Genomic DNA, 27,267 nt, shown 5'->3' on the forward strand with positions numbered 1-27,267 from the left:
TACAAAGAAAGAAAATAAGTAAACAAGGAGAGAGAGGAAATAAATCCCTTGGAGACCTACCGGCATATGAAGTATCTTTTGAAATGGAGCCTGATGCCGAAACAATCGTGTCATTTCAGAGTGCGGTACTAATGTGCTCACAACTATGGCTAAATGCCGGAGCAAAGCACAATTTGGAAGCAATAGATTTGTGGTCGTTTGTTTAAGCAGGAAAAAAAAAAAAACCTAAAATTTGCATGCATTTATTTAATTAAGCATCTCAACATTTAGAAATTGACTCCAAAATAATGCCTTTAAGCATTGTGGACAAAGTTATAAGTGCAGGTAATGGAAATGAGGACGTCTCCATTTCCTCTGAGATCAGGGTGAGGAAAAGGGATACGATACACATTGGGTGGTATTCACGTGTCCGTAAAAGAAAACAATCTGCCTCTTTCCAGGGTATGTATCATGGAGAGGGATCACGAACATTCCCAATGTATTCTGAAGGGGCTGTAACCACGTAGTCACATAAATAGACGGTAACTTTATTTTTTGTCTCCTCCTGCTCCCTTACATTTATTCAGAAGGATAATTCCTTCCCAGCCCCTAGACAAAATACTGGGGAGCCCCACTTCTTTTCTAGAGTGCTTAGGTAATACAAATTCTTATGGTTACGTTAAGTCCAAAACACATTCTCTTTTTAGTAATGAGCAGTAACCAAAATTTCCAGGTCCGTGTGGTGATGAAAATTTTGAACATGACCGGATGCTGGTAGGAAGCCTGGAGCAGGGGGTAAGGTGGGGGAGAGACATGATCAGCTTTTTATCTGGAGAAGAAATAGTGCTTCTTCATTTTCTTTCCCCGGCTGTTCTCCCGGTCCTTCACGCCCCCTGCACGGGTGTGTGAAGAGGGGGAAGTATATAGCTGGGGGTGGGGGTACATAGGCCTTTTGCAACTGCGATGTCTCCCCCCACCAAATGCTTGGAGGTTCTCTTGCCCCAGGTGATGGACTCTCTCCTGTCTCATCTCTTTGCTTCTCTCTCTCTCCCTCTCTCTCTCTCCCTTTTCTCAAACACACATAAACACACACACACACACACACACACACACACACACACACGTCCAAATCTGTTTCATGGTAAACACTTATGCATCCTTTTCTCCAATAGATTCCAGAACTGCTGGCCCTTGGTCCACCCAATGCAGCTACTAGACTAGAGCAGTTAGTCTATCCATTCCAGGTACGAAGTAGATGTTAATCTACTGTGTCTCCCCTTGAACGATGGGCAACACATATTACCCTGCCAAATGGTTTCTGGAAAGCCCCTCTCTCGTGATCTGAGATAAAGAAGGAAGTATTTCCTGGCCTTCTCAACAGAACTTTCTCAAATAAATCATGTCTAAGAAAATCTCCCTCTCAACTCTAACCCTCGACCCTTTCTCCCCATGTTGTGAGTGAGTCACAAAAGTCATAATTTTGGGTTTTCGCCATTTCTTTCTGCAAATCCTGTAGGAAAGTTTATCTCACATGTCATTTTGGTATCTGGTATCTATTAGTGTCTCAGCAGAAATTTCTATTTTAACATCCAATTATAAAGTAAAAAGTGTGAGGAGGCTATTTTTTTTTTTGCCCTCAGCCAAAACTTGGAAGTGCTCACAAACTCAGCAGCAAGGAACCCTTGACTGGTACTTTTGGATTTGCAGAAGACCTCAGAATTACTTTTAATGGAAAGCTAGTATGTCGACTGCATTTACTGGGAAACCACTGTGGGTCCTCAAGATAGTTATGATGTGTAAAATGTCATTTCTCTCCCTGCCCCCCCCCACACACCCTAGAAGGAGAACTAGAGATATAGAAACATGAAGTGGTTTTCCTGGGGACAGTAATGAGTTGTTAGAACTTCAGAAAGAACTCTATTATTGTGTGTGTGATCAACCAACTGACTAAGCCTGTTAACAAACATATGACAGAATTCAATTTAATAATTTCTTTCTGTCCCATAGGCTTAGATTGATCTGAAGGATAAGACTGCATGTGATCCAAGATCAGAAGAGTCAAGGAAAGTCTTTTCTGTAAAAGCCTTCAGGAGCCAGAAGTAGTACCAAAGCTGGAGGGCAGGAGATCATCGGATTAATCATATGGGCAGACAGAACTTCAGAAGAATAAATGCACTAGAGACAAGAAGAACTTGAAGTTGAAGCTAAGTTCCCCCACCTTGGGGGATTCTTTCACACTCCTAGCTCAAACATGAATTACCCTCATGAAGAAGAGATATAGCTTGGAAATGACCATAACTCATCTCTCTCAGCACAGCTCAGAAGTCTACTGGGGAGGGCACTGGTCTAGCTTTCTGCTCCCTTACTTGTATCCATCTTGCTCCAGATAAACCCTCCTATGCCGAAAGCCACACACACACACACACACACACACACACACAATGGCAAAGAATGGCAGCTGCTCATCAAAGCTTTTTTCTTATCTCCCTGAGTACACAGCTAGATCACATTTTTCAGCCTCTCTTGAGGTTAGTTGTGGTCACGTGACTAAGGCTTAGCCACCGGAATGAACCGGGAACTCTTGTGTTCCACTTTCATATCTGGCCCATAAAAACCTCCCACATGCCACCCTCCATGTTGTTTCTGATGCTACTGACTTGATGCAAATGAGCCCAACAAGCTCGGAAGCTACACACTGAAGATGGAAGATTGCTACTTGGAAGATTGCTGCCCACCAGTTGGACCACCCACTTTGGACTTCACATGAGAAAGAAAGAAATTTCTGTTGTGTCTGAAGAATTATATACATTTGGATTTGTATGTTGCAGCATCTAAGGCTACCTTAAGCAGTACAGACACCAAGAAACACTGTTGGATTAATACACATGTCAGCTTGGGTTTCATCTGAGAAGTTCAGAATAAATATTGTAAATGTGACTTTGAGCTCCTTTATAGCAGAGTCCATATTCTAGCTATCTTTGTGTCCTCCTTAAAAAATAGTTCTTGAAGGAGTATCACATAGAGTAAGAATTGAGTCGTTATTTGTTTAAAATGTGCAAATGTTCAAATCTTAAACAGATGTATTGGCTGTGAAAATACTGAAAAGCTCTTACTAGGGCCAAATAAGGGTATATTGAGTAAATGAGTGAATTAATGAATAAATGGTATCGTTTGGTGAAAATAAGTCCCACCTGAGGAGTTGTAGAAATTTGCTCATCTGGAAAATGAAGACTATAATATCTTACCCTTATTATCAAATCAGAAAATATACTTCCAGGCCTTTAATTGCTAAATTGGTAAGTGCTAGACACATGTAAGCTCTCTGTATAATTTGGATAAGTTACTTTGTGTGTTGGTAAGTTGGCAATATGTCAATGTTAGGGTTGAAGCTCGAAGAAGGTGAATCAGGTGCAAAGCACTTTGGAACATCTTGAGAAAAAATTTTTAAAAAGTTGTATGAGTGCCCTCAAGACTTCAGACTTCTCAAAGTTCCTAGTCTCTTGTGATTTTCGGGCAATGTAATACCCACCATTCGCCACCGGACTCAAGAGAACCGCTTTGCATCAACGGTGCTCTGCAATCACGAGCAGACATACGCCTTCTGTATCTCCCTAGGGAGTACCTGCCACTTCTTAGGTTCCTGCTTGGTGATCACAGTCAGAAAAGAATTAAGCAACACTGCTGTGCCAAATACCATGGAAGTTCATTCAGCCGTATTACGTGATTGAAATGTCAGAATGTTTAAACACTTCCAGCCACATGAAAATACATTTGGACACGTTTGGAACAAAGCTGGCAGAGAACAACCGCGGGAAATGTTCCTATAAAATAGAGATGATCCGGCAATTGAGAGAATGCTTCTGTGTTGACTTTCAGCCACAGAAGCCTGGGAGTGGGGATTGGGCAAAAGTGGGTGCCCAGTATGCCAATGGGTAATGACAACCCCTCACCAGCTAAAGTGGGGAGGTATATGTCAGAGGCTGCCATGGCTGCACTCATCCCTGCAAGAATGTCTCTTGTATTGGCTGGGCAAACGACCATCACCAGGGGTCAAGAGAGCTCCTGTGAGTTCAATGTAAGGTCACCCCTCCTTGAGTCTCTAGTCCTCCACCAGAACGAGGAAGCCCACATGCTAGGGGCAAGGTTTCCTTTATGCAGGCTTCATCCTCCACCCATAGAAGTCAAGCAGTGGCTCCCCAATTCTATATATCCCCATCACTCCTCTCAAGCTGCCTGACACTTACTAGCACAGTCTGCTTCAGAACAACATGTTCTGTGTCAGTCACCGGAAGACATCTAGGGTTCCCAGCCATCCCCTATCACCTGGCCTCTAGTCTCCTTATGGTTCTAAACACTGCCTTTTCTGTAACCATCTCCCCTCCCACGGACCCCATCTCCTGAAAGAACTGGAACTTTCTGCCAAGCATCTATCAATCATCAGCCAAATGCCTCATATCCCCTTACACTTCCTTGACTATTCCCTTCACCTTTTTACTCTAAGTGAAACTTACCTTTCCTCAGATGCCTCCTCAAACAGTAGCCGTTCTGTCTCCCAGACCCTTCATCTTCACTGGGTCTAGATGTGAGGTAGTGTCTTCCTTCCTCCTTATTATCTCTTCCAGATCGTCCATCACTCCTCCCTAAAACTACAGTTTGGATGACCTCCATATTGCTAAATCCAGTAGTGCGTTCTACATTTGCATTTTACTTGCTAGATCAGCAGCATTTTATTGAATTGACGACTCTTCCTGTTGAGACACTTCCTTCACTTGGCTTCCAGGACACCATACTCTCCTGCTTGCTTCCTACCTATTGGTTGCTTCTTTTCCATCCCTTGCTACTTCCTTCTCATCCCACTGACCTTTAAATGAAGCCACAGGACTTCATATTTGAATGTCTTTTTTCTGGATACACTCACTATCTTGATGATCTCATTCAATCTCCTAGATTTCTATACTCCCTATAGGTTCATGACCCCCTAAATTTTATCTCCATCTCAGACCTTCTCCTGCACTTCACATGCATACACCCAAGGGCCTGCCTGACATCTCCATCTGGATGTTAATAGGCATTTCATGTGCAAATTGAACAAACTCCTCGTCTTCTTCTCCAAACCTCTTCCTCTTGAAGAGCACCACTAGAAGAGTAAATGATAATTCTAATCTTCCAGTAGTTCAGGCCAGAACCCTTGAAGGCATCCTTGACTCCTCTCATCCTCACACTGTACATTAAATTCATCAGAAAATCCTGATGGATCTACTTTCAAAATAGATCTGGAATCTGACCAGTTCTTACCAGCTTTCCTGCTACCACTCCAACCCAAGCAATGGTTATGTCTTGCTCGGATTGTTGCAGTAACCTCCTAACTGGTCTGTCTTCCTCTGTCCTTGCCTTCTTCATTTTGATCCTAAACACAGCACCCAAATAATCCCATCAAACATCAGCAGAACATATCATTCCTTCACTTACAACCCTACAATGGCTTCCTAGCTCATACTGTAAAAGCCAAAGTCCTTACAATAATGTGCAAGGCCCTTTGTGATTTGGTCAGGCACCACATCTCTAACCTCATCCCCTACCACTCAAGACCCCAAAGCTTTCTTGCCATTCTCTGACCATCCGAGGCACAATTCTTCCTTGGGGCCTTTGTATCGCTCTTTTCTCTGCCTAGAATATTTCTTCTGTAAGTATCCACATGGCATACTCCCTCACCTCTTTCAGTTCTATCTAGAAAGCAATCACTACTCCATGTCTGACCCTCTCTATCTCCATTCCCTCCCTCATTTTTTTTTAACCTCAGCACTTATTGCCATCCATCATACTAGTTTAGTTATTTACCTTATCGGTAGTCTGTCTCTTCCACTAAAATAGAACTTGCATTTGGGCAGGGGTTTTGGCCCATTTTACCCACTGTTGTATACCTAAGACCTAGAAGTATGCTGGTGCATAGTAGGTGCTCAATAAATATTTGTGGAAATAACTGTCTCACAACATACTCAGTGCATAATAGGTGTTTAGAAAGTGTTTATCAAATACTGTGTGACTTCTCTTTAATGACCAGAAATACAATGCAGGACCTCTTCGGCCCCCAGTATCTTAGTTAGCACCGTGACCACACATTCAACATCTATATCTTCCTCAAGTGCAACTTCCATTAGCATTACCTGGGTTGTATCACCATCCTGCTTAACAATCAGCTAACATTCTACCCACATTACCATGTGGTTTGAATTACAGTGACATGTCATGTTACAGCATTTCTTTTTTTAGTATCCATATTTAGAGTCTGCAGTAGTATCAGAAGACTCTACAATGATCCTGGAGGAATAGGGCGGAGACCACACCCATAGTCATAATAGGTCAGACCATTCTTGAATGTCCTCTAAAGGGCCAGTGTATTTGTGAACTAGCCCCCCATGATTTGGAGACTGCCTGAGAGACAAAATCATGTCTAGAGTTCTAGAGCTTTAGGATTCTCTGGGGTCCCCAGAACCTCTTAGGAACAGATTACTAAAGCTTTACTACCATTAACCTTTACTGAGTTCTTACAACGTGACAGGCATGGTTTATGCACTTCCCACGATTAACTCATCAAATACTCTCAACAACCTAATGAGGTTGGAACTATTATTTAATTTTTTTAACATTTATTAATTTTTTGAAGGAGAGAGAGACAGAAGGTGAGTGGGAGACAGAGAAGGCAGAGAGGGAGACACAGAATCTGAAGCAGGCTCCAGGCTCCAAGCCGTCAGAACAGAGCCCAATGCGGGACTTGAACTCACAAACTGAGTTCATGACTTGAGCTGAAGTCAGACACTGAAGCCACCCAGGCGCCCCAGGTTGGAACTATTATTATTATCATTTTCCATGTAAGAAAACTAAAGCACAGAGAGATTAAGTGGATCCAGAAGTCACACAGTTTGAAAGTGGCAGAGACTAGATTCAAACTCAAACAGTAATCACTGCCAGCGTATCATGGGAAGTTGTGGTCCAAACACTATCAAGCTACAACCAAGAAGTTTTAATCTTGGGACTTCCTTCTCCAGTGGATGAGAGAGAAGAAGCAGGAACTAAGTCTTCTACCCTGGCTGTGTGGGAACTCACTTTTCCTGCTGTATATTTCCCCCTCCCTACCCTCCTATACATTGAAATGGTGGCTGAGGGAACATTCTCACCCTTCTGTTGTCAGACAAGCAAAGACGAGATGCACTTTTCCACCTTTTGCGCCAGCTCATACTTTAATGGTTGGAAGTTTCAAATCACAACCCAAGTTTCTTGGAACTCAAAATTGAGTTATCTGATTCAGTAAAATGTAGCTCTCTCGCTTAAAAGGATTTGCCCAAGGGACCTCTGGGATTTCAAACATACTTAAAAGCAACAACTGTGTTGAATCACAGAAGCATAAGGGATTGCATTTCCCCTGGAGAACACACAGGATGTATTAAACAGAGGAGGAAATGTTTGAAGTCCAACAAGCTTTGAGTTTCATCCCACCTACCACATCTGAAAACTATCTGAGTCATTCGATGGAGGCAGACTACAACTGGGCTCCCTCATTCTTAGTGTTATTGTGGCTCTCCTGCCTTGACATTGAGATGCTAGCTCCACAGGAACATTTTTACCTACATCTGCTAACCCCTTTTTATAGGAATCAGGAAGGGCCCATTTTTTAAAGCCTATCTGGAGGAGGGTGGAGTGGGGGTTGCTGGAAGCAACCATCCTGTCAACAGAAGGCTAGGGTTCTCACAGCAGCAAATACAGCTCTGGAGAAAACAGCAAAGGGGAATACATAGATTTATTCATGGTTAGCTGCTACCTAAGAGGTTCCAATAATAGATTAATAACTATATAATTAGACTTTGGGATAATTACTTAACCTCTCTAATTAGGTGTTACTTTCATTCCTATTAAATGGGGATAATAATAGTTACCAAATAGGGTTGTTGTGAGGGTTAAGTGAGAAAATATTTGTAAGGTGCTTGGGGCAGTGCTGAACACATAGCAACTATTCAATAAACATAAGGTATCGTTATTGTTGTTTGTGTTGTTACTGCCCATCGCTCAAGTGTCCATTGCTCTTTACTCTGTACTAAAACCTGCTCTCAGATGTTTTATTCACCTAGGGAATGGATGAAAATAATTCAAAGTCTTACTTTCCTTCCTAAATTCTTGATTCCAGATCAGCACCTAACATGAAACTCAGAGGGCAAAAGATGAATAGAATAGAATAGAATAGAATAGAATAGAAAAGTAAAATAAAAGTGGGGTTGTCCCAAGGAGCAAATTTGTTCCAGTCCTGTCCAGACCTCCACAGGCATGTAGTAGAAAGAGTACTGACTTTGGGGCCAGATTTGCAGGTCAAATCTAAGGAAATCCAGATAAATTTGGAACAAGTCACTTCAACATCTTGGGCCTCTTTATAATATGAAAAGACTTAGGGCTCTTAGATCATTGCTTTTCAAACGTATTTTTGACATGGAACTATTGATTTCAATAAATTGTCACAGAGAAATACCTACCATGTGTAGATCAAATTCAACAGATCTGGGAGGTAAATTTCAGAAGCCCCTCTCCCCAGGCTTCGGGAGGGTTCTATGAGCCCCTAGGCCCTGCAGAGTCACACTGCATACTACTTAGCTACAAGATCACCAAAATCTCTTCTGGGTCTAATGTCCTAGGCATGCTACCTTCTCTCCTTAAACACCAGGCTAGAGTGCCATGACCTTCTGAACGTGCTTTGCTTAAGTATAAGTAGACTTTTCACCCTGAGATTCCTCTGCTAGAAAGGCATTCTGGTTTCTCCTCCCAATAGGATCACCATCACTAGGCATAGTCTCTTACACTTAGACCATTCTGAATGGCAAACTTCTTTCACTTGATCAGCATGATGTTAACAATTCTATACTGACATAGCTCTAGGTGAACATGCATTTTCCAGTTCCTAGTAGGCCTCATTCAGACATGCATATCACCTGCCTGGCCCCCAAAGGCATCTGAATTTATGATGCCTGGTCTTCCCTGTCATCAAGGTTCTGCTCAAGTTTACCTTTCAGGGTCCTCTGGTTGCTCTCATCTCAAGGATCTTATTGTACTTATAATATAGCTGTGAAGATAAAAATAACAAACATAGAAAAAAGTGGAGAATAATTTAGGGTTTAATTTTGGAGAACCAATTACAAAAAGAGAGGAGCTGGTCAACTTTTTCTGGATCTCTTACAACAACTTACAACAAATATGCAACCTCTTCTTGATTGAGTGGTCAAATATGTGTTCATGGAACAGAATTAATTTGAAAGGATTCTGCTTAATAATTATGATCAACAGTACATTAGGATGGCACTAATTTCAATTAAGAAAAACCCTCCAAATTTCAAAGGCTTAACACAAGAGAATTTAATTTCTTATATACAAGTCCAGTGTGGGTGTACTTAGTATATGGATAACTTAAAAATCTTTTATTTTGAAGTAATTGTAGGTTTACGGAAGAATTGCAAAGATAGTACAGGGAGTTCTCAGATAGCCTTTCCCCAGCTCTTCCTAAAGTGAGAATCTTATATAATCATGGTGCATTTATTAAAACTATGGAATTAACGTGGGTACAACCATATTAACTAAACCACAGACTTGAATCAGATTCCACCAGTTTTCCCACTAATAACCTTTTTCTGTCCCAGGATCTAACCCAGAATACCACCATGCATTCGACTGTCATGTCTCCCTAGTTTCCTCTAATTGGTGACAGTTTCTCAGTCTTCACTGATTTTTCATAACCTTGACACTTTTGAAGTCAGGTGGTTTGTAGAATGTCCACCAAATGGGGTCTGTCTGATGCATTCCTGTGATTAGATTGGAGGTATGGATTTTAGAGAATACTTTCTTACTGTATCATATTAGGGGGTACATGATACCCACATGACATCCCTGATTATGTTAGCCTCAATCCTCTTGGTTAAGGCAATGGCTGCCAGTTTCTCCACTGTAAAGACCAGCCCACATTCAAGGGAAGGAGAATTATGCTCAGTCTTCTGGAGGAAGAGTAGCTAGGACTTCATGGGCATATGCTCAACAACCATAATAATTAATAAATATTTAGAGGGAGATACTTTTGAGGCCATGCAAATATTTTGTTTCTCCTGAAAGTTTTTTCCATTAATTTTTGCATCCATCAGGGGTCTGCTATGTAAATTATGACTATAGTGCTCTGATTTTCTATTTCTCCCGTTCCTTCTACATGTATTATTTGGAATTGCATTATAACAAGTTATTCCTTTCTTCCCACTTGTTTTTTTATTCAATTATTTATATCAGTGTGAAATCATGGATATTTATTTGCTTTCTAGGTTTATCCTCCAAAATTAACGTTATTTATTTTGTTCTTCAAATTGTTCCAGCTTTGATCATGGGGAGCTCTTTCAGGTTGGCTCCTGTATCTTTTTGACATGCCTCCAACTCTTAAAATGTATTTCCTATTTAATTTTCTTTATTAATTAATTTATGTTTTAGAACTTCCTTGCTTTCTGTTACTACAAGATGCTTCAGGGTGATTTTCTGCCTGAGCCTTAGAATCAGCCAAATTTTGAAAGGCCGTATTTTCCTTCTCATTTAAGCCAGAATACTTTTAACTTCCATTGAGACTTCTTTTTTGACCTATAACTCATTTAGAAATGTGTTGTTTAATTTCCCAATATTTGACGATTTTATAAATAGCTTTTCGTTATTGACTTCCAGTTTAATTCTAGCATGGTGTAAGAACATACTTTGCATGGCTTCTATTTAAAATATCATAAGGCTTGTGTTATGGCCCAGAATGGGGTCTATCTTGGTACATGTGCCGTGTGCACTTAGAAAGAATGTGTATTCTGCTGTTGTTGTTTGGCATATTTTATAAATATCAATGAGGTCAAGTTGGTTAATAGTGTCGTCCAGATCATCTATATCTGTCCTGATATTTTGTAGGCAAAATATCAACCAGTATATTCCAATGTAGATTTGTCTATTTGTCCCTTCAGATCGGTCCTTTTTTATTCCTCATATATTTTTAAAAGTTTATTTATTTGTTTATTTAGAAAGAGAGAGTATGAGCAGGGGAGAGGCAGAGAGAGAGGGAGTGCGAGAGAATCCAGAGAGAATCCCAAGCAGACTCTGCACTGTCAGTATGGAGCCCAAGGAGGGGCTCAAACTCACAAACCACGAGATCATGAAACCAAGAGTCAGACAGACACAGGCTCAGACCGAATGAGCCACCCAGGTGCCCCTATTCCTCATATATTTTGAAGCTTTATTGTTAAGGTACACACACGGAGGATTATTTAAATAACTGACTTCTTTGTCATTATGTGATGTTCCTCTTTATCCTGACAATCTTCCTTGTTCTAAAGTTTACTTTTGTTGTAATCGGTATAACCACTTCAGTTTTCTTGTATGTAGTGTTTGCATGGCATGCATTGCTCTATCCATTTATTTTTAAACTACCTGTGTCTTTATATTTAAAGTGGATTTCTTGTAGACAGTAGGTGTTTGAGTCCTGATTTTTTTTAATCCAATATGAATATCTCTGTCTTTTAGCTGGTATGTTTAGACCATTCACACTGAATGGGATTATGTGTGATTGGATTAAAATCTACTATCTTGTTAGCTGTTTTCTATTTGCTCTATTTGCTCTTTTGTATTTCTTCGTTTCTGCCTTCTGTAGGTATAGTTTAACACTCTTGTGAATACATTTCATCTTTTATTGAATTATTATTTATCCCTCTTTAAAAACATGTTTAATTGGTTTACAATCAGAGTCTACCTTCAAAGACTGTTATATTGCTTCATATGTAATGTCAGTGTATTTCTACTTCCTTCTCCCATTCCTTGTGCTTTTGACACACATACAGAGAAGAAGGCAATGTGAAGACAGAACAGAGATATTTGAAGATGCTGGTCTTCAAGGCTGAAGTGACTCAACCCCAAGCCAAGGAACGTCAGTAGCCACCCATTACTGAAAGAGGCAAGGACTAGATTTGCCCCTATAGTCTCAAAAGAAAGTACATTCTGATTTGACTCTGGCCCATGATACTGCTTTCAGACTTCTGGCTTCTAGAACTGTGATTGACCAAATCACTGTTGTTTTAAGCCACCAAGTCTGTGGTAATTTCTTACAGCAGCCACTGGAAACCAATGCACCTAGGTTTTGTTTTTTCCTTGCTTAATACTCTCTGAGCCTCTTGGATCTATAATTTGGTGTCTGTCACAAAGTTTGGGAAATTCTCAGCCATTATTTCATTATTTCTTCAAATATTTCTTCTGCCTTGTTCTCTCTTTCTTCTCCTGAAATTTCGTGACAAACCTGTTATATATTTTGGTATTGTCCCATGTCTCTTTGATCTTTTGTTTTTCTTCCCACTCTTTTTTTTTTTCCCCTCTTCTTATTTAAGTTAAGATAATCTCTACTGATCAAAATCACTGATTATATCCTTGGCTGTGTTGAGTTTACTGGTGTGCCCTTTGAAAACATTCATCTTTGTTACTTTGCTTTTCATTTCTAGCATTTCCATTTTGTTTCTTCTTACTGTTGCCATCTCTCTGATGAAATCAACTATCCTTGCATGTAATCTTCCTTTTCTTTAATTTTTTTTTGACGTTTATTTATTATTGACAGACAGAAAGACACAGAGCGCGAGCAGGGGACGGGTAGAGAGAGGGGGACACACAGAATCTGAAGTAGGATCCAGGCTCTGAGCTGTCAGCACAGAGCTCAATGCAGGGCTCAAACTCACAAACTGCGAGATCATGACCTGAGCCTAAGTTGGTCGCCTAACCAATTGAGCCACCCAGGCGCCCCTTAATCTTCCTTTTCCATTAGAGACTTTAATGTATGAATCATAGTAAATTCCTTACTAGTTCCAATATCTGTGTCATAACTGAAGCTGTTTCTGATCATTGTTTTGTCTCTTTAGGCTGTTTTTCCTGGACTTTTGGTATGTCTTTTTTTCTTTTTCTTTTTTTTTTTTTTTTCATTTTTTTTGGTGGAAGCAGGATGTGTTATGTAGGACAGTAGATACATTTTTTTAATGCTTGGAGATGAGCAGGCTCTTCCTTCTGCTATGCCCTTAGTATGAAAGCTTGTAGTAACATGATCGGGAGATGGGTTGATTTTGAAGTTTGCTTTCCACTTGGCTTTGGGTCTTCTTACTGTCATGCTCCTCGAAGACAATTCTTATTCTGCAGCTCTCCCAGCTCTATTCCACTATTATTTTCATTTGACACTTGTTAGCATGGAGGTGGCAGTGTGGTGGGGGGAATTCTCTGATGCTCTGCATTATCTTCAGTCTTAGACATGTGCTATCAGTCTGGGTTGGGAGTTGTAGCCTTCCCAAGTATCTCTGCCCCTCTTCCAGACATAATGCTGGGCCAAGCGTGCACTCCTGTCTTATTCCAGGGACAGAAACTTGTTGTTTTTTTCTCTGTTTCTTTCCCTTAGATGAACTCTGGTTTCCACCAGTGCCATAAGGCTACAGTTTTTGTTGCCCTTAGCCCTGCAGATTGTTTTTGTTTCTTGTGGGAGAGAGGGGTGGAGTCTGGGTGCAGTTTTTGCCCTGCACCAGTCAGCATCACAGAGAAGGGAGAAGTTTTCTTAGAATTCTCCCCATCCACGCCTGGGTGGCTCAGACAGTTAAGTGTCCAACTTCGGCTCAGGTCATGATCTTGCGGTTCGTGGGTTTGATCCCCAGGTCGGAATCTGTGCTGACAGCTCAGAGCCCACTTTGGATTCTGTGTCTCCCTCTGTCTCTGCCCCTCTCCCACTTGCACTCTGTATCTCTCTCTCTAAAATAAATAAATAAATAAATAAATAAACAAACAAACTTAAAAAAAAAACAGTGCTCCCCATCTGCCACCCACCCCCCCCACCCTCCACCTTCCATGAGCATCTGTGGGTCCCAAAAGGAAAATCCTACAAGAAGATGTGAACATTGCTATACCTGAAGCTAAGGGGCTTTATTCTCTCATACTAGCCTACACTCAGCCTTTAGCAATTTGATTTTAAAAATTCTAGCTAAATCCTCTGCTGGGCTTCTGTGGCTTTTGGTAGCCCCTGTGACAGGTTGGTAAATGCTAGCATCCTGTTTTTCCCTGCAGTCACCTATCTCTCTCTAGATTTCAGGCTAGTTGTTTGCCCTATGACCTCAGTTCTTTCATGTGTTCAATAAAAGCCATTACTGTGAAGCTCGTTCACCTTCTTTGTTATTGTTGTTGAAAGGATGAGAGCAAAGCTTTTTCCAGATGTCTACGGCTTGGAGATCCAAGCTGAAACTGGTGGATGAAATTTTTCACACACTGATTCAGGGACCTAGGTTCCTTCCTCTTGTGGTTTTGCCATCCACCAGGGTTCATATATAATTCTTTACATTCACAGTAGGCTTTTACTTCAGATATGTTCTTAGATGTTAAATTCCCAGGTGCTGCTGTGTGTGTTCTCCGGGATGCAGATTCTAAGATGGCAATCACCTTGCCCAAGTTTTTTAGGAAGTACTCTTAGAATCAAAAACCTCTGGGGGGAGGGGGAAGCAGGATTGGGCAGAGGGAGAAGTTGAGTTGTGACAGAACCACCGCAAAGGTTCAGTTGATCCCATGGGAAGCTCTGCAGCAGCGACGGTCCTATAGAGTTGTCCTATATGCAGTGAGGGAGCTAGGCCTTTATATTTTTGTGTCATCTGGTCATTGCACCTGGGCCAGTCCAAAGTCATATGGTGACAAGGCAGACGTCTCCAGCTGAGGACAATAGAGAGGGCTGAGAGCTGAGGACCATCAGCTGGCGGCAGCTGGAGGAATAAGTTGTGAAGAAGACCTGGGCAATGCACCACAGCTCGAACTATATTGAGCCAAAGCACGTGCATATTTTAAGGCTCCTTATGGATACCATCAAAAATTTCACAATTTCCCCCAAACTGCTCCAGAAATGGTATACTTAAATCTTTTGTATTTAGTCTTCTCATCTGTGAAGTGGAAACAATTTCACAGTTTTCATTGTGAGAAGTAAATGAGTACATATTTATAGTATGCTTAGGACAGTGGTCAATGTCCACTAAATGCTAAATTCTCATTAGCTATTATTATTGTGGTTGTTGTTGTCGTCATTTTTCAACTGGCACCAGTGAAATGAAAAGGCAGGTGCTACAAGGCTGGGTTGGGAGTTGCAGCCTTCACAAGTATCCCTTTTCATTAAGAATAAAAATGTCCATCTTAAGACCACTTACATTTCTTCTATTGTCAACTAGCTGCCTGCGTCCTTTATTTTCTGTTAGGACGTTATTTTTTCTTATTGGGTTGTGAGAATTTGTCTCATTTATTTAGAATATTCATCATTTATCAGTCATATAAGTCATGTAAACTAGAAACATATTTCTACCTTCTTGCATATCTTTCAGCTTGTTTAGACTATTACATTTTGACGTACTTGTCGTAGGGAAGCTAACTACTGGGTTGATGTCAAAATAACATTAATGATAATGATAATTACAAAGATACTGTGTCATGTTGGCTAACATCTAGTGAGTGTTTACTATCCTAGCGTGGTAAGAGGCACTTATTGATTCATACATTATCTTAGTTCATTCTCACCACAAATGTATGAGGTAAGATCTTCTTTTACACCCACTTCATAGATAAGAAAACGGAGGATTAGAGAGATTAAGTATTTTTCTCCAAACTGGCAAGTGGTAGAACTGGGAGTGAAACTCAGGTCTGTTCCATTCCATAGTCAACGTTTCCCAAATTGAACTTTGTGAAACCCTATCTTGTGCAATACTACACAATACACACATGTACAAATATGCACATACACACAAACATGTGTGAGTGTTCCATAGTCAAATCAATGCGGTAGTCTTGAAGATCTGATTCCAGAGATAGCCCATAGACATTAGCATGTTAATAGCTCTAAGGGATACTTTAAGAAAGAAACTCGTTTAATTTGTGCAACCCAGGGTTTTCCCCAAAACTATTTCATCATGATCTTTTGCCTTCCATTATACCACCAACTCACTGCAGAAATAGTGTTCTATTTCCCACACTATACTACTCAGTCTCTCCACCAGAGGAGGTCTTCCGTGCCCAGCTGTCTGGGATTGTGTTCAGTCATCAACAGGGGTGCCTGGGTGGCTAGTCGGTTAAGTGCCCGACTTTGGCTCAGGTCATGATCTCTCGGTTTGCGAGTTTGAGCCCGGCATCAGGCTCTATGTTGACAGCTTGGAGCCTGGAGCCTGCTTCAGATTCTGTGTTTCCCTCTCTCTCTCCCTTTCTCCTGCTTGTTCTCTCTCTCTCCCTCTCTCTCAAAAATAAATGAAACATTACAAAGAAGTTTTTTTAAATCATCATCAATACAGAAGAAAACAAAGAGAACTGCCTGATGCAATTAGCTAGTGACTCAAAGCGGAGAGGAAAAGGTGCTACACTAGATAACAAAATAAGGATTTAATAATCTGGAACAATGGACAGAAGTAAATAAGATAAAATCTGACAGGGGTAAATGTAAAATCTTGCAGTTAGGTTACAACAGAAATCGATGACATGAGTACAATTTAGGAGGAAGCTTGATTTCACAGTAGTTTGTGTGAGGAGGCCTGGGGGATTTAATTGATCATAAACCCAATTAAAAAACAATTGAAATGCATTCAATAAGCAAGGAACCACAGTGTTAAACCTGCATTAATACAAAGGTAGCATTCAGAGTGGCAGAGATTGGTATCCATTACCCAGGCTGCTGTGCTACTCAGAGGGTGTCAGGAGCATTGTGGTATTCCTGGCCACATGCTTCAGGACAGGCAGTGGATGGCAGTCCAGAACCTGCCCAGATGGCGTTGACTTAGATAATAAGGAGTCCAGCAGACACAACCTTTGAGCAATAGCAGAAACAACTCAAGCTGTTTAGTCTGGCGGGAGTAGATTTAGGGTAGCTGTTGGGATTGGATGATTGTAGTGGATAATTTTCATTTGTCTCTCCCCATTCTTTTATTCTCTGTCTTTTTCCATTGGGCCTTGTATCCTAGGAGGCTCCTTGCCCTTTATCTACCAGTGAGAAGCATGGGGCAGGGGGTGGGGGGGGGTGGATTAAAGGGTGGGAAGAATGTGAGATGGGTATGTATTCCCTCGCTTGGCCACCTTCCTACAGGCTTGGTGGGTGGTCCTCTCCTCCAGCTTCAACTACTCTCTCTGGCCTCCGGTAAGCTTTCCTTCCCCTCGACTCTTCAGGTTTAAGATCTTGCTCTTGCTAGCTCTGGGGTGTGCCCATCTTTGTAAACACCCTTTTATCACACTGTCGTCAATTACCCTGCCTGAGTGTGGGATTTGTTTCCTGCTGGGACCAGATTCGTGCTGATGCTGGAATGATTAGGATGATGGTCTTTGAATATTTCAAGGGCTGTCATATGGAAGAGGGTGGAATTAAGACAAGAGAGTAGAAGTTACAAGAAGATTGGGTTCATGTACTCATTTATTCATTCAACTAATCTCAGTAAGCCTCTACAACATGCCAAGCATTGTGCTAACCCCACAGCAAATGCTTCAAGAGCTCAGGGCAAAGGGAGTTCATCAGGGTTAGAAGTCAGAGAGGCCTCCCAGAAAATGATGCAGGGGAAAGAAAGGCCAACCTGGGCAGGAGTGTTCCTGGGGGGCGCCTGGGTGGTTCAGTCTGTTGAGCGACCGACTCCTGATCTTGGCTCAGGTCATGATCTCACAGTTAAGTGGGCTTGAGTTCCGCATCAGGCTGGGCACTGAGGGCCTGGAGCCAACTTGGGATTCTGTCTCTCCTTCTCTCTACTCTTCACCTGTTCGTGTCCTCTCTCTCAAAATAAATTAATTTAAAAAATATTTTTTTAAAAATAGAGGAATGTTCCCAGAAGAGGAATTTATAGGTGAGAGGGCTGGAGGGCTAAGAGTGAAAGAGGTTCATTCTAGAAAATGAAAGAAACCGTACGTTGAGCATCTGTCTCTTCCGGGGGTGAGAGTGGGGGTGGAGGGTGGGAGATGTTATCAAGGATGAGGCTGAGAGTGGGGAGGGCCAAACACACAGAGCTGTTGTGAACATGGACTTGATCCCAAGGGCCATGGGAGCCCCTTGATGGGTTTAAAGCTATGGAGACACCTGGTATGATTTTCTCTTTCCATTATAGAGTGAAGAGAGCAAGAATGTCCAAGGATCAGAGCTGTTCAGATATAAATCCAGCTCCCTTGCCAGGGAAGGAGCAGCCAGTTCCCAGAAGCAGCCAAGGAGAGAATTCTTCTTTTTGGATGACAGCTTCAGGATATTTCCAATGAGGAAGCTGCACCGAGTGTGAAATGGGCCTCAAAAACATCCATGGCCCTTTCTAATTCTGAAAATTTGTAGACTCTTCTGGTCTGGACCCCATGCTTCACAGTGGGATGGAAGGCACCTAAGTTTGAGAACCTGTTTGCTTTCTTCCAAAACTGGCAACGAAAAGTCATTCTCTTCTTTCCCAGCCTCCCCCCTTGGGCCTAGAAAGCAGGATACATGTCCATACCGGAGCCTCTGGGAATACGCAGGGCTCTAGTGTTTGTGTTCTTTTCTCATCGCAGCTGACACAAGAGGGGCACTGGCCATGGCAAGTTCAAGAGAATAGCTCTGCCAGCATCCGACCTTCAGCCCTGCTAACAGTTGGCTCTATAGTCTAGGATATTAGACAGTTTCACTGGTTTTTTTTCTTTTCAAATTAAACCCTTCAGAAAGAAGAAGAAGAAGAAGAAGAAGAAGAAGAAGAAGAAAGAAAGAAAAGAAAAAAAAGAAGAAAAGGCAAGGTCTGAGGGCTCTGAAGGCAGCGGTGGCGTCAAGCACAACAGCCCTCTTGTTCTGGAACTCCTTCTCAGGGACTGGGCAGATCTGTGTGTGATAACGCAGCTGTGTGCAAATGCCAACGCTGGGGCGATAATTATAGAAACCTTCTCATTATGCTTGAATGGGGGCCAAGGCAGGGCCCTGGCAGTGAGGGGGGTGCGAGGCTGCAAAATTGGCACTCTTTAGAGCGAGTTGGCTTTTGCAGCCTGCATGGGTATGTGAGGTGTGCCAGAGAGCCCAAGTTAGCACATCCTGTTGTCAAGCGCCCCTAGTGCCCGCTTCTGCTCTCTTACCTCGATCAGTCTCTTTGTTCCTAACCAGACTGCAGCCAACATGGCCCTCTAGCAGTAAGGCTCAGTTTTCTAGTCTATTCCACTCAGCTGTTCCTGTGACTCCTCTTCCAGCCCCGTGGCATACTTCTCTTTCTCCTGGCCCCTGGAATGACCTCCTGTTCCTTAACATTCCAGGTATAGAATGGGTTGGATCAGAGGTGTCTTGATCAGCACTGATCAACCCAGTAAGTCCCTGCTCTCTGCCCTACAATGACACCAGAAGCATCCTAGCTTTCCAGGCCCTTCTAATGGTCTTCAATGAAGACAAACTTATCTTGGCTGAAATACCCAGTAGCGAAAGACGATTAGAAAATTATCAAACTGTACTTCAAGTCCTAGCTTTAACAAGAGCACGGGAGGGGTCCCCCTAGTCTGGCCAGGATCACCATATCAGGGCAACAGGAGGGAACAGCAGGGGCATGGGGAAGAGGAGAAGGAAAGAGGGAGTTGATATGAAAGCAACAGCCATGAAGGAGGAAGCCAAGCATAATGAAGTGAATTTGCAAGGGTTTCATTTTCTTCATGGAAAATATGCCATTATCAAAAAGCAACTTCCTCTACAGGCATTTTTGCTTTTTCCAATAGAGATGAAGAAGTACAGTTTTATGTAACACATATAACAGGGAAAAGTAGAACGGTGACCCTGCGAAAATTACAGCATTAAAAGTAATAAGCCTGCCATTGCCGATAAACCACACAGACACCATGCCGTGCTATCTTGAGTATAAAGGTGACATTTTTACAGTTATTCCTATAGTAACTTCTTCAACAGCAACTGCATTTTGAATATCATGCACTCACACAGAGACTTTTTCCAGAGTTTGAGAATTTCTGAGGCTTTGTCCTTCAAGGTCCAGGTCAGGCATCCCGTTCCTAAAAATGCCCGCCCCCACCCCAACCTGGGTTTTTGGCTCCCACAGTATCTCCCTCTCATGCAAACGATTTCCATCATTAGTAACTGTTTACTTCTCTTTCCACCCACTAGATTATGGGCTTCCTGAAGACAAGAACCACATATTCATTTCTGAATCCCTGGTGTCTGCCAGTGGCTTGCTTTATAAATGTTTGGAGAGTTTAACAACTAATGAGCCCTATTTCTTGTCTTATCCTTTAAACCAATGAGAATACAGCTGGGAGCCAACTGAGTTAAATTAGATACATTGACTAATCCCTTCTATCCCCAAGATGCTGTAATTTTAGAACGTGCTGTTTTCTGCCTAAATCAGGAAGTGAATGAGGTTCTAAAGCAAGATAATTGTTTGGCTACATGAGAATGTGAAAAGAGAAAGAAAAGGATGTCTTCTAAGCAGAATCCTTCATTTAAAAGAGCGAGGTAAAGTGTGCCAAGGGTGGCCTGGAATTTAGGCTGGGTATATACAATGATGTATAAACAAAATTATAGAGACGTAGAAACATGAATTCTCATTGTTAGCAGAGAAGAGTCGAGAATTGAAGTCCAGAAGCAGTGACAACTGAAATTCTGACTGCAAGAAAAAATTGGAAGCCCTCCCTCTTTTTTTTTTTTTTCTGGAAAGGAAAGCTTTGACTTCATAAAAATAAGTTCAGAACGAAGGTGAAGCTTGCTTCTTTTCAGAATCAGCGGCTCAAGGGAGGTAGAAACCATTGGTAATCAATACAGAAAAGGCAATTTAATTGGATTTTTATTGTTTTTAAAAGAGAAATGTATAGCATCAGACTTTTCTGAGTTATACAAAAGGAAGAGGGAACATAAAAAATTCAATAAATAGAACAAATAAAATATATATGCACCTCCATTCTCTCTTGTCCATAGTTACTGGAATAAGTAAAAAAGAGGATTTTAGAGAGATAAAGAGAGAGAGGTGGGTTGGGAGAGGCTTTGGATGCACTAACAGAAGGTACGGGAGGACATCAGTAAACCCACATAAACAGAGAAACATAACTAGAAAAAGACACACTCAAATAAAGACCCAGATAAAGGTTTCCATGGCTTAGAATCTCCATTTTGTGTTTTGGAATAAGCTAGCAAAGCGTTTTAAAATCATGCTTCATGTTTGACCTCGGAGATCTCCATTTCTGGCGTATGAGTTTGTGAGACTGATGTTTGTGCTGTGTGCGTGTGTGTATGTGTGTGTGGGTGGGGAGGTGTGTGTGGGTGGGTGAGAGAGGGAGACAGCGACAGAGAGAAAATGACTCTCGAAAAGAATTGGCATAAAAGGTATGATGAGAACCTTTGTTCCGAGGAAGGACTGTTTTAGGAAGGGAATATTTTGAGATTTTGAATGGATTCCTTTGCAGACTTATTTTGGTTGCTGAAAGAGACAACATGGCATCGTTCGCGGGAGGGTCAGAAAATAGGTTTCATCGGCTGCCATTTCTCCGGATACCCACATCATGTATTTGTCCTCAGCTCACACTAGCCAGAATCTTGGAGTGGGATGGGGCTTGGGTGCTTGCATTACTGTTAACACACTGCTTCCTTCATGACCCCGTGGAAAGGGGGACACGAACCCAGCATCTAAGATTTTCCATCTTAGAAAAGAGATTCTTAAGCAGAGAACCATTCGTTGACACGATGATTAATCGTGGTCCACCAACGTGTCTACAAAGTTTGCTACGGGGAACATATCTGGGTTTATTCCATGCTAAACCTTTTAATTTTTTATTCTTATGTAGCTAGATACTGGAGATATCCTCCAGATAAGCAACTTCGCACAGCTTATTATTGCACCTTTTGAAAACATTCTACTTTCTTATTCAATTCCATAGCTATTGATTCAGAAAAAGATAGTATGTAACAGCATGGGCTTATTATTTCATGAACTTAATGTGCTCATAAATCATTGAATGTCTTCTGTCACTGACTGCTTCTCGTGTCTGTGTTATTATGTATTATTGATCCACAATGACTTTGTAATAAAATCAGTTTTCTTTTTATTCCTTCTATTGATGTTCTATTCAATACCACTTAAAACTCTGGTAACTCAATTGTATCCATTTTGTTTTGCAGACAGAACCCTTTTTGAGTTTATTCTATGGGCAAGACATTATGCTAGCCAGTGGAACGGAGTGTCTTATGGCCGGGACTCCATGCTGCCAAATGGCTTCTAGCTTTACGTTTTGATTCATAAACCTATTTCACGTCTCAGCTCACTAACATGTTTCAATTAAATGGAGCATTATTATAAAAAGTTCTTGGGGCACCGGGGTGGCTCAGTCCGTTAAGCATCCGACTTCAGCTCAAGTCATGATCTCACGGTTCCTGGGTTCGAGCCCCACGTCAGGCCCTGTGCTGACAGCTCGGAGCCTGGAGCCTGCTATAGATTCTGTGTCTCCCTCTTTCTCTGCCCCTCCTCCACTCACACTCTGTGTCTCTCTCAAAAATAAATATTTAAAAAAAATTTTTGTAAGTTCTTTAATGAGGAAAAAGCAAACTTATTTAGATGTGTGTTTCAAACAAAGCACCATCAAACAACCATCCTCTAACTTTTCCCTGTTAGCCATATGGTAAAATATGACCAATACAAATGTTCATAAACTGTAGCCTTTTCCTCTCAGGATGGAAGTGGTTTATAGGAAAGGAGATATTCAAGTGTTATGTGAGATGAAAGCTTAGCTGTGCTCGTCTTACATGAGGGGGAGTCCGGGGCTTGAGTTTACTTACCTTAACAAGATGGATGAATCCTGGCTGTAGCGTTCAGAACACTGATGAGATTCTCCACCGATTCCTCCTCTCGACCTGAACCGGGCCAGGTCTTTCTTCTTTCTCTCTCTTTCCTGTTCCTCTCTCTGGAGTAGAGGTCTGCTCCATTTTACTTCTTAAAAAAAATAACAATAATTCAATAGGAAAAATATGAACAATGATTTGGCTATGGTATAATGACCTGTAGAAAGTTAATTCTGATTCCACGGTATATTTTAAGCCAAAATACCATCGCTTTCTGAACTCTAAACACGGCTAAAATGACTTTTGCTTCTTTTTTTTTTTTCCTTAAGGCAGAAAATCATAACCACATTCTATAAGAAGATACCTAAAACACTGTTTGAAACTTACTTTATTGTTTCTTAGCCTTTTAGATTGGCTAATACTGGCAGAATTTTAGATCTTTCGCCATAAGTCAAACTGAAGCAAGCATTATAAAGTAAGTATTAAAATAAACAGAGAAGAAAGAAAAAATTATTATACTGGAGGATGAAGGCCTGTGATTAAGAATGTTTCACAGAAGAGAGAAACTTTAAGGAAATCAACTGCTTCATAGACTACCCAAAATATTTTGATGAAGAGGGAAGGAAGGAAGGATTATCGGGTTTAAGTGAAGGCATGCCAGTGTTACTGTGTTTGACGTGTGTTTGGCGAGCAAGGAATGGTTTAATGTGGTCCTGACATATGATTGGGAGTAGCTGGACACCAGGCCAGTGAAATATTTTTGAACTGAGTCTTAAGCATGACTAGTGGGAATCAGAAAAACTATCAGGAGGTAAATCATCAGTGTGTATAAATACAGCCAGACCTCTTCATTGATCTATATCTACAAAACCTGCCAAATCAGAAACAAAATCTTTTCTCTCCCAGACTTATTTCATTCTGAATCCTAGGCAGGGGAATGGTACATAATCATTATTGGCTCAGTTGCTTTAGACCCAAAGTATCAGCTATCTATTGTCATAAATAATGCTGCATAACAAATTTTTCTCTCTTCCCCCCACCCCGAAAATAAAACCAGAGGTCATGGATCTGTGGATCAGCTGGGTGGTTCTTCTGGTCTGGGCCAGGCTAAGATGATCGCATCTGGAAACACTCATGTGTCAGTAGTTAGTTGGCAGATCAGCTAGGCACTGGCTGGTCTGTGCGGGTCTTGCTTGAGATGGCTCTCCTCCTTGTGATTGCTCACGTCCCCAAAGGCTGGTCTGGCATTGTTCACACAGATCATCAGGGTCCAAGAGAGCAAGGAGAAGTACACAAGACCTTATAAGACCTAGGCTTGGAACTGAAACAGCACTGCATTGTATTGGCAAACCAAGTCACAGGGCTAGGCCAGTTTCATGGGATGGGTATAGAAACTTCACCTTTGATGGGAGAAGTTTCAAAGTCAGGTTGCAAAGGCCATGGATCCAGAGGGGCATGTCCAGTTGTGCCATTTTGACAATCAATGTACTTTGAAATAGGAGGCCTACAAGTTGAAAAGCACATCCCAGGCTAAGGAAATGTCTCCTAGGTTTGAAAGAATTATGGTATTGTTTGGCAGTGAAGAACTACATCTGGCTATGTCTTTGTTTGTTTTTCTTTCACAGTAGCATCCTGGAAAATTAAAGATCACAAAATTAACTAGATCAAGAGTGACAAGTTATATTGGAGTTAGAATCTTGTCTTGTTTTCTTTTCAAAATTTTATTTAAATTCTAGTTAGTTAACATATGGTGCAATATTGGTTTCAGGAGTAGAATTCAGTGATTCATCACTTCCATACAATACCCAGTGCTCATCATAACAAGTGCCTTCCTTAGTACCCATCACCCATCTAGCCCATCCCCCACCCACCTCCCTCCATCAACTCTGTTTTCTATCTTTAAGAGTCTTCTATGTTTTTTTCTTCTCTCTCTCTTTTTTTCTTCCCCCACCCCTTCCTCCCAGAATCTTGTTTTAAAAATAAAATCCAAGAGTGCCTGGGTGGTTTAGTCCGTGGAGCATGCAACTCTTGATCTCGAGGTTGTGGGTTCCAGCCCCACATTTGGCATGGAGCCTACTTAAAAAAATATATCTCTTAGGAAATCCACTTTAAGTGTAGCTCAAAGCATACAGTGCGATAATCCCTTATAAGTTAAAAAAAAAAGTTGTAAGAAGAGCTGAGGTTTTATGAAGAAATACACAAAACTTAAAGTGCCTGGGTGGCTCAGTCGGTTGAACATCTGACTCTTGACTTTGGCTCAGGTTGTAATCTCATGGTTTGTGGGATCCAGCCCCACATCTGGCTCCATGCTGAACATGAAGCCTGCTTGGGATTCTCTCCCTCCCTCTCTCTCTGCCCCTCCTCTACCCATGCTGGCTCTCTCTCTCAAAATAAATAAACTTAAAAAAATAAATATACAGAACTTATTTTCAATCTTAATTTGAACTGGAAGTCCTAATATCATAAATTTCAGTTTGGATACAAAGCAAAGTTCTGTAGCTTGTGATTATGCAACAGGTAGCAAAGTAGAAAAGAGACTATCTTCTCTTTTCCCTCCACACCACTGAACATCCTGGTGTTGCAATGGGCCACGGGCTGCCCAGTGTAACCGCTATTCTAAGAACAACCCATATCCAAAGCCTTGCCTCTGCAGAGGTGTCTCTGAGGCCAAGATCTACATCTGTGACCTGGAGTGGAAGAAGGCAAAAGTGGATGAGTTCCCGCGATGCGGCCACATGGTGTCAGATGAATGAGCAGTTCTCTTCTGAAGCCCTGGAAGATGCCTGTATCTGCGTGCACAAGTATGGAGTGCAAATCTGTAACAAAGAGGGTTTTTCACTTCTGAGTGCAGCTTCACCCCTTCCACGTCACCCTTATCACCAAGATGTTGTCCTGTGCTGGACAGAGCTGACAGGCTCCGGACAGCTATGTGGGGTGCCTTTGGAAGACCGCAGGGCACAGTGGCTAGGGTCTACATTGGCCATATCATCATGTCCATCTATACTAAGCAGTAGAACAAGGAGCATGTGATTGAGGTCTTACGGGTCCAAGATCAAGTTCCCTGGCCACCAGAAGATCCACATATCCAAGAAGTGGGGCTTTACTAACTGTAATGTGGATGAATTTGAAGGCATGGTGGTGAAAAGTGGCTCATCTCAGATGGCTGTGGGGTCAAATACATCCCTGATCGGGTCCCTCTGGACAAATGGTGGGCTCTGTATTCATGAGAACCTCAGCATTGCCCCCTTCTTATTCATGCCCACCAATAAATCCTACTTCTTGTCTAACAAGGAGAGAGAGAGAGAGAGAGACTATCTTCTCAGGAAAACCACACTTCATTCTTGGGGAGATGGAAAGTGACTTTCTGCTGCCTCCTGATGGCAAATGACTCCTGATGGTCTAAAGGTATGACTCATCTTATTATCATCATAGGCTTTGTAGTCTAACTTTGTTTTCAATAACTGTTTGACTAATAAATCTTGATTTTGATAAGGGAAGCTACCAGACTCAGCTTTTCCAAACACCACTTGTATAGATGCAATGGATACTGTTCCAGTAATGTAAGGAATAAAGAAAGCAGGCTCATAGCTCTGGTGTTAATCCTCTATGCCCTTGATTCTCTAGAAATCGGCACCTTGGTTTCCTCAGCTATTAAATATGGATGCCTTAAATTTTTCTTACGTAAAGGTTATAAGTACAAATGATATCACATTGAAAAAGTGCTTCATGCATTGTTAGGAGATAAAATTAGATTGAAGGTAGTTTTTTTATTATTAAAAATTTTTAATGTTTACTTATTTTTGAGAGAGAGAGAGAGGCAGAGTGTGAGTGGGAGAGGGGCAGAAAGAGAGGGAGACACAGAATCCCAAGCAGGCTCCAGGCTCTGGGCTGACAGCACAGACACACAACTCGAACTCACAACTCGAACTCACAAACTGTGAGATCATGACCTGAGCCGAAGTCAGATGCTTAACCGACTAAGCCACCCAGGCGCCCCAGAACAAAGGTAGTTTTGGTGTCAAAAGCCTTTGAATTTCGCATACTTCTTGACCCAAGAATTCCACTTTTAGGGAATTATTTTAAGGAAAGAATCCGGGATGTACACAAAGCTTTAGGTGCAAAGACTCTTATTCTTCTGATTTCATGACAGCAAAAATACTGAAAATGACAAACATGACCCAGATTAGGGGTCTGGATAAATAAGTTATAGTAGATCCATACATGGAAGTGCTAAATAGCAGTGAGAAATGAGAATCTGGAGAATTTTTATGAATATATACTGAATAGTCTCCATGTCACTAAATGAAAAAGCATGCAAAAATAATATGTTCAGCACAATTACATTTTTTAATTAAATATGTGTATAAAAAGACTGAGAGAATATGCTCTAAAATGTTATCAGTGGTTATCTATGTTGGAGATAGAAATGGATTTCATTTTCTTATTTTTGCTTAACACTATTTTCTCCATGTATTGCT

General features: G+C 41.5%; 1 pseudogene; it reads left to right on the forward strand.

Annotated features, from left to right (window-relative positions):
* Positions 1-287: 287 nt before the first annotated feature.
* Positions 288-26,149, forward strand: LOC121026007 (60S ribosomal protein L10-like; annotated as a pseudogene).
* Positions 26,150-27,267: the final 1,118 nt, after the last annotated feature.

Source organism: Herpailurus yagouaroundi, unplaced genomic scaffold (genome assembly GCF_014898765.1).
Source record: "Herpailurus yagouaroundi ecotype Mexico unplaced genomic scaffold, PumYag 67793, whole genome shotgun sequence".
Lineage (NCBI taxonomy): Eukaryota > Metazoa > Chordata > Mammalia > Carnivora > Felidae > Herpailurus > Herpailurus yagouaroundi.